We start from the raw sequence: 7,573 nt of genomic DNA on the forward strand, positions 1-7,573 counted from the left end.
GGGCATGACCTATCTAAAATTCAAAATTTTAAGACGAAATTTTCACACATCCAACAAGATCTATCCATAACATCAAAGCTTAGGCCTTTGTTGTTCAACTAAACCCAACAACAAGAACCAAAATCCACATATAAGTTCATTATTAACCATTTTCGTGTCCCTTAATGGTGACCAAAATTTTGACATAATAATTTGATTATTAATAACAATAATGGTGTAGAATGCTAAGTCGTAACATGAATTGAACAAAAGTATGGAAATATATAATTCATAAAACTTGAGTGAATTAGTGTAGATCTTAGGAAATCGATTTGGGGAAAAATTAGAAGGATAATCACTTACATTGATGAAATGGTAAGAATTAAAGAGATGAAATGAAGCAAAAATCTTGATCCTAAGCACCAAAGGAGTAGAATGGAGTTGCTAAAATGATTTTTAGTGAGTTTTGGAGTGGTTGTTGTGAGATGAAAAGAGAAAGGATGAAGAAGATAAGAAGTGAAGAAATGGGGTTAAACCCGTGTAATTCCCAGCCCAGCTCCACTCGGTCGAGTGAATTTTCACTCGGTCGAGTGAATTTTCACTCGGTCGAGTGGCCTATTTTCCAGAATGTTTCCAGCTTCTGGAAATTGGTCCACTCGGTCGAGTGCACTGTACTCGGTCGAGTGCAATGTACTCGGCCGAGTGTAGACTCGACTCGTTAGAGTGACCGCTTATGGCTTGAAATTTCGAGTCGAATTAGAATGATGAAGTCCCTGCACTACAAAGAGAAGTTTTGGGAGTCCGCCGGCTATCGGTGACTCGCCTGAGTTAGCTCATACATCATCCTATTTATCGTATTTGGTACACTATTGTAGTACTAGCAACCACTCTACCAACATATTTCGCGAATCAAACACTATAGATACACTAACACGTACTTAATTAACACACGGAGCAAAATCTAAAGGGTAATATCATCATTCCTATACCAATACATACTAACCATTTTCAAGCCAACTACTCGTATCAATCTAGCATCCAACTCCCACACACATTCATACATCATGGAAAATAACTACATCGCACAAGAACTTAATGTAAAAAACATAGTTATGCAACTATACAACTTTCTATATAGCGTTTACCCATACTTTTAACCACCCATGTAGTGACCAACCAAGACAATAGGCACTAGTTTTGACATGAGGGCGCCTACTCATCCAAAACTGATCTCCCATTATACTCATGTCGAGTTCATTCACTACGCCAAATAATCGGTGCAACAACGGTTAGATAAGGTGATATACCATTGTAATACAAAATACGGAACCGTTATTACATCGACCGTTGTTATTTCGTGACCACGGTTGTTTAAAAGGCGGAACCGTTATGAAATGTAAATAACGGGTTCAGATAACCGTAATACAATATTAAGAACGGTTCAAAAACCGTTGTCTATAATATTGAAACCGTGGTAGTATTAGTCCGAATGCTCTACGGAAACCTATGACAACGGTTTTACTGAAACACAACCGTTGTAAAATAGTAACTATGACAACGGTTCATGCTTATTAAACCGTTTTAAATGTCATAAATTCGACAACGGTTTGTGATTTTTAAAGCGTTATATTATGGATGAATATGTCAACGGGTTTCTATTTAAATGCGACCGTTTTCAATAGATTTAATGACCACGGTTTTATTTTTAACCGTGATCGAATTTATAAATATTTTTTTAAAAAAATTGTTCTAGCAGGTTCTAGCAGCTGGTGAAATGCTAATTTTTGCAGTAGCAGGTTCCGCTGAAATGCTACTGTAAAATCGCATTTCAGCAGTTGTGCATTGCAAAATTTCAATTTTGCAACATCAGAATATTGCACAGATTGATCAATTCAACCCAACATCTAAATATTATAAACAGGGTGACCAAAACTAAAAATCCAGCAGCAAAATATTCAACCCAACATCAAAATATTATAAACAGAATATATACACACATTCATAATGAGCGAACTATTGACACTCCGGTAATGAAAGAAAATAAGTGGCCCACTTATTTCTCATGTCGTCGAGGTCTTCCTTCGAGTAGGTTGGGTCTTTGTTGTTGATTGTAGGTGGGAACTACAAATCAAAATATACTTAATCAAAATAGACAAAATATGTGAAATATTACACAGAATTAAACCCAAGTTACGTTTGAAATAGTTATTAAAACACACTAACCGGTGAGGGTATGTCGATATACTTTCGGGTGATAATCTCCCACATGGACCGACAACAGAAAAAGGCGCAGTCGTTGCTGCCTGGTTTTTGTATAGGAGACTAATAATCACATACAAATAAGCTAAATTATATCAACCTTTCGCATAAACATAAATTAAATGATAGGAGTAATTATTAAGAATACACTTACTTTTATCCTGACAAAAGTTGGACTTGATGCTCCCATTATTTGAAACACCCTAATTCATAAATATATACAGGAAATTATAATTAGCATTTGGTTAGTAATACTGATGGGACCTTAAAAGGATCCTAGTCTTCAAAGGTCATACAATAACAATTGACATTATAATGTAAGGTTGTAAACTTAATCAGTCATCATCTTTACAAATTTATTAGTGGGAGAATGCCCGCAAGAGTCAATCCAGTACACTATGCCTTTTTTCACACTGATTACCGTTAGCAGCCAATGCTTGCTATGAAATATTGAAAATTGAACTGTTAGTTCGTATACATGCATGTAAGCGTGTGTTAATAAATGAATAGAATTGTGATTCATTATAATAAACTACTATACATACTGATTCTCATTGTATGGGGCAAACCATAGGCTTTTGGGCATCATTAACCGTTCAACAATTTTCTCGTTGTACTCTTTGTATGTGTATCCAAAGGACTTATGAGAGAATAATTCAGGTGACCCGAATCCTTAGTCATGAGAAACATAGTTCCTCTCAGCCATGTGTGTACACAGGTACCTATTACATCAAATGGAACGAAGAATGTTATTTTCATTGATGATTTAAATAAAAATCACTATTCGTAAAACCAAATGTCTAGTATTAATTAAAAAACTTACTTAATCCAAATTCCAATGTGCATCTAACTCGTAAAGGTCGAGAAACTGACACAGTGATTCCCCATCCATATAAATAATGAAACCGAAACCTATAACATCCTCTGTGATGTCAATCATGAGTACTTCCCCGACAACTAGCTTCCTTTCAGCCAGCTGGTGCAAAGCTACGAACGCTGGAGTAATCAATTTTTGCTTATAATCATCGGTCTGATATTTATCTTTAAGAGGAACACCAGCGTTGGGTGTTCGTACAACCCCGGTCTACAATTTAGAAAAAAAATGTATACATTACACGAGACATCATATATAATTTAAATAACCAAAAAAAAAGGAAAAACTCACAATCTATTTTTCAAATTATCAATACCTCTTGAATTTTGGGTGGAGAGGCAGTCGAATCAGTGACTTTGGGTGTTGACGTAGTAGTCCTAATTTCGGCCATAATGGCTTCGTGTAACTCCTGAAAATGTAAGAATACAAATACTTACTATATGTCAGATAAGGTTTCCCTAATAAATTTAAAGGCGTTCATTATATAAAATGCGTTCGCTTTAGCATAACTACCCCGGAGATGTCAACAGTAATGAATTCTTCAGGCCATTGCACAATAGAACCCACGACATCTTGCAAAAGCCAATTATCACTACATGGTACTATTATAATACCATACTTATCCAGATATAACTCGGTCACTTCCACTTCCCTCCATCCCTCACGTGGGGAAATGCCTTCAACCTCAACTCCCCTAGCAACAGCAATTCTACTCGATGCCATTGTAGAGGTTTGGTAGTAAAGAACACAAGGCTTCTTGCAAACGACCTTCACATTTTTAATTAATTAGTATATATACATGCACTACTTTAAATAATAAATTTAATTAATTAGTATATATACAGCAATTATAAACTAATCGTAGTAGCAAATACCTCGTCAAAACCCGGAATTGAAGATGATAAGAACGTGTCTTTGGCTCCCACCTCCACGTCCTTCTCCCCTGCCTTCATGACTTCCTCTTCATCTCCCCCATCTTGATCCTTTGCCATGTCTTTCTCACTTCGCATGCCCGCTTTTTTCTTCTTATCCCCTGCTTCCTTTATGACTTGTCGAACCGTAACCAACTCTTCTTCAGATGGCTTATCCCCCGTTTCCACCCTTCTGAGTATCCACCCGGCCATTATTTGTAGATGTGTAGTAGAAATGAATATGATTAAAATTAGTATAATTTCAGAATATATATATATATATATATATATATATATATATATATTATGCTGAATAAAATACAGTATTTATTTACCCTATCATCACCACTCATTGTCCTTCGAGTATTTTTCCCAAAATACTTAGTGCTACCAACATGTGTCGATACCCCTCTCACATGACCTGGATGCTCTGCTTTGCCGATTGCCCTAGCAAGAATGTCATCACGTCCTTCAAGCTTCCATTTTCCTTCATGTACCTCCTTCTCACAGATTTTCTACATACACATAAAACCATTATGCAACTAAATTTTATTGAAACTCATAATTATATAACCGACCACCAGTGGTAGGAGTGACACATTTATTCAAACTTACAATTTTCTCTTTTACGGCCTTATCATATGGAGTTTCTAACTTTCCATTCTTAGGAGTGTGACCGGCCACCCAAGCGTCGTGACGATTGACAATTCCAAGCTTCTTCTTAATCAATCTATAACCACCTCTGGAGCCATGAAAGATGCTCTCTTTCTTTGAAATGTTCTCTTGGTTCTGCCTACTCATAGTTTTCATAAAATGAATTGTATCGAGTAATGTAAGCATATTTCATTACTTATTAAGTGATTACTAATAAAGTGATCCCAATGAGTCGCAGATAAATTACCTTAAACTTATCAGACTGCCTATAAGCAATAAAGTTAATTCAATCTTGCTGGCTGACAAACATATACTTATTTCTTGGTGGTTTCTTGTTTATCTGCCCGGTCTTCTTGTCGAACAAGTGGTTCTGAGCAACCTTTAACATCCATGCTCTGAAGGAATCCCCTATCTTTCTTCTAAGGTAACCATCATGTTATTGGGGGACAGTGTAAGCTGCCTGCATATATGGTGAGCATATTTGGTTTCGGCTAATAGCACATATCGAATACTAAGATAATTTCATCTCACTGCATTTATTATTGTATATATATATATACCTTTATTCTCCCCCATAGCTTTTCCTCCTTGTCTTGACTCAACTGATTGATACGTGGCAAACTCAGAGGCACATACTCTCTTACACAATAACAAATCCAAGTCGCGAAATTTGCAGCAAAATCATCATTTGGCGCCCCGTTAATGGATCCCATATAAGTTTATTAGGTATCCCTCTTTTTATTGCTTCTAGGGAAACCTTATGGGTCCTTCGCCCAGTATCCGAATCCAAATTATTCTCATCACCTGAATCTTCTTCGTTTGACCTTTTCCCATTATTTCTTTTCCGCTTTCCACCCATATCTAAACTAGAAATTAAGAAACTACTAACTTTAAGTATTAAGTCGACATAGCAGGCGTTGTTTAACACACAATATACTTAAAATAATAGGTGTTGTTTAAACCTAAGATAATTAGGGGATAATATCACAACTAAGAAAATAAAGACATTAAGTTAATGAGACGAAGGAGTAGGGTTTATTATTACTTCAGGTATGGCGATGACGGAGGGGACGGCGACGGGGATGGCAACGACAGAGGCAATGGGGATGGCAATAGCAGAGGCGACGATGACGACGACGGAGAATAGTAGTGGTTCGAGGGAAACTCAGTGTTCGAGGGTCTTAAGTGGGCGAGGAGAAGGTTTGCATGTGTGTTGTTTGAATATTTTATTGAAACTAGTAAACACGGGTTAAGCGAAACCGTATTCTATATTTTGCAATATGACCAGGCTGATTATAAACACGTAATTGTTTTCATTATATTACATCGGTTGGTGCCTAACCGTTGTCATTTATCTTTCATTGTGTCAAGTTTTTCCCGCCAAAAAAAAGCAACTTCCATATTTGGTAATCCGTATTAAGTTAGTACAAACTTCTTTCCTCAATTAGGCAACAGGGATAGCAAGTGGGGGAAAATCAAGAATAATGAGAAATACGAAGTCTTAGCCAATGGCACACGGCTTAAAAAATTCCGTATAGTCAAACAATTAATTATTTTTTAATATATTGAGTCGTATCGTCATATTTTACATTTATTTATTTATTTATTTAATATATTGAGTCATATGGTCAAACAATTAATTAACGGTGCACGTTGAAGTTAGAACGCCACGATTGACAGCGGTTGTAGGTGAACCGTTGTTAATGAAAAAAATTTACAACGGTTGTAGTTGTAGGCTAACCGTTGTTATTAAACCAATTTACAACGGTTGTAGCCGAACCGTTGTTGATGAACCAATTGACAATGGTTGCAGGTGAACCGTTGTTGATGAGTATTACGAGCGACAATAACTGGATCTTGATTCTTCGATGATCTATGGAGTTCAAAAAATGGAAGCAAATCAAACAAGCATAACTCAACACTTTCAAAATGATCATTTCATTTAATTTTAAACTAAATATATTACAGCAATTATCATAAATCAAAAGATGTATAATAAGCCGGAACAACCCTGGTTAAGCGTAAAAAGCGCTTCTCAACCTGCCACCAATCACGCCACTCTGGTATACCGCTAACTTCCGGGTCATTGGCTTCATATTTTGCAATAACAGATTGAATATATGCAAGGACACGACTTGCATGTGGAGATAAGGTTAGAAGAGTACAACTCAACATATCTCTGGCTGCAGCTAAGTTGCGAGTAACAGGCCGACGAGGGTATGAAGATGATGATGATGATGAGGCTTTGTTGACAAGCCAGACTGCTTCACGCCTCTTAATCCAATAATTCCGTTGATGTTCAAGGGATGCTTTGATTAATGGGTGTTGTTCGGCGAGAAGCCCGGCGAGAACCTTCCCATCATCTTCAATCGATTGTGTAAGCCATTCTTCGTTGTTGATAAAATTAGGGTTCATTGCCATGTTGTTTCAAATTTGTGTAATGGGGATGAAATATTGTGATTTGATTAATGAATGTTAGTAGAGGATGCTTTAACATTTATAGTCACATTTATAAGTTTTCTCAAAACCGTTGGTAATTAATTTAATCAGCTAGTCTTGCTATAGACGGATATATCCGTCTATAACTAAAGACGGGTCAAATAGCTTGAAAGTGGCGACATTTTTGGCCCCCACCACCCCACTTGTTGCTTGTCCTATTAGGAATATGGTATTGTATTTGGCCCGTCTTTAGTTATAGACGGATATGTGCCGTCTATAATGAGATTTTGTGTTAATTTAATGTAAAAGTTGACTTATTAACAAATATTTTAAATTAAACCTACGTAATTTGTAATAAATAATCAGACAATAAAATACACTACCACGCACATATTATTCAAGAAAAACACATACATAACAAGAAATTAAAAGACGCGCGGTTTTAAAACCATTAATT

Source organism: Silene latifolia, chromosome X, assembly GCF_048544455.1.
Source record: "Silene latifolia isolate original U9 population chromosome X, ASM4854445v1, whole genome shotgun sequence".
In the NCBI taxonomy this organism is placed as follows: Eukaryota; Viridiplantae; Streptophyta; class Magnoliopsida; order Caryophyllales; family Caryophyllaceae; genus Silene; species Silene latifolia.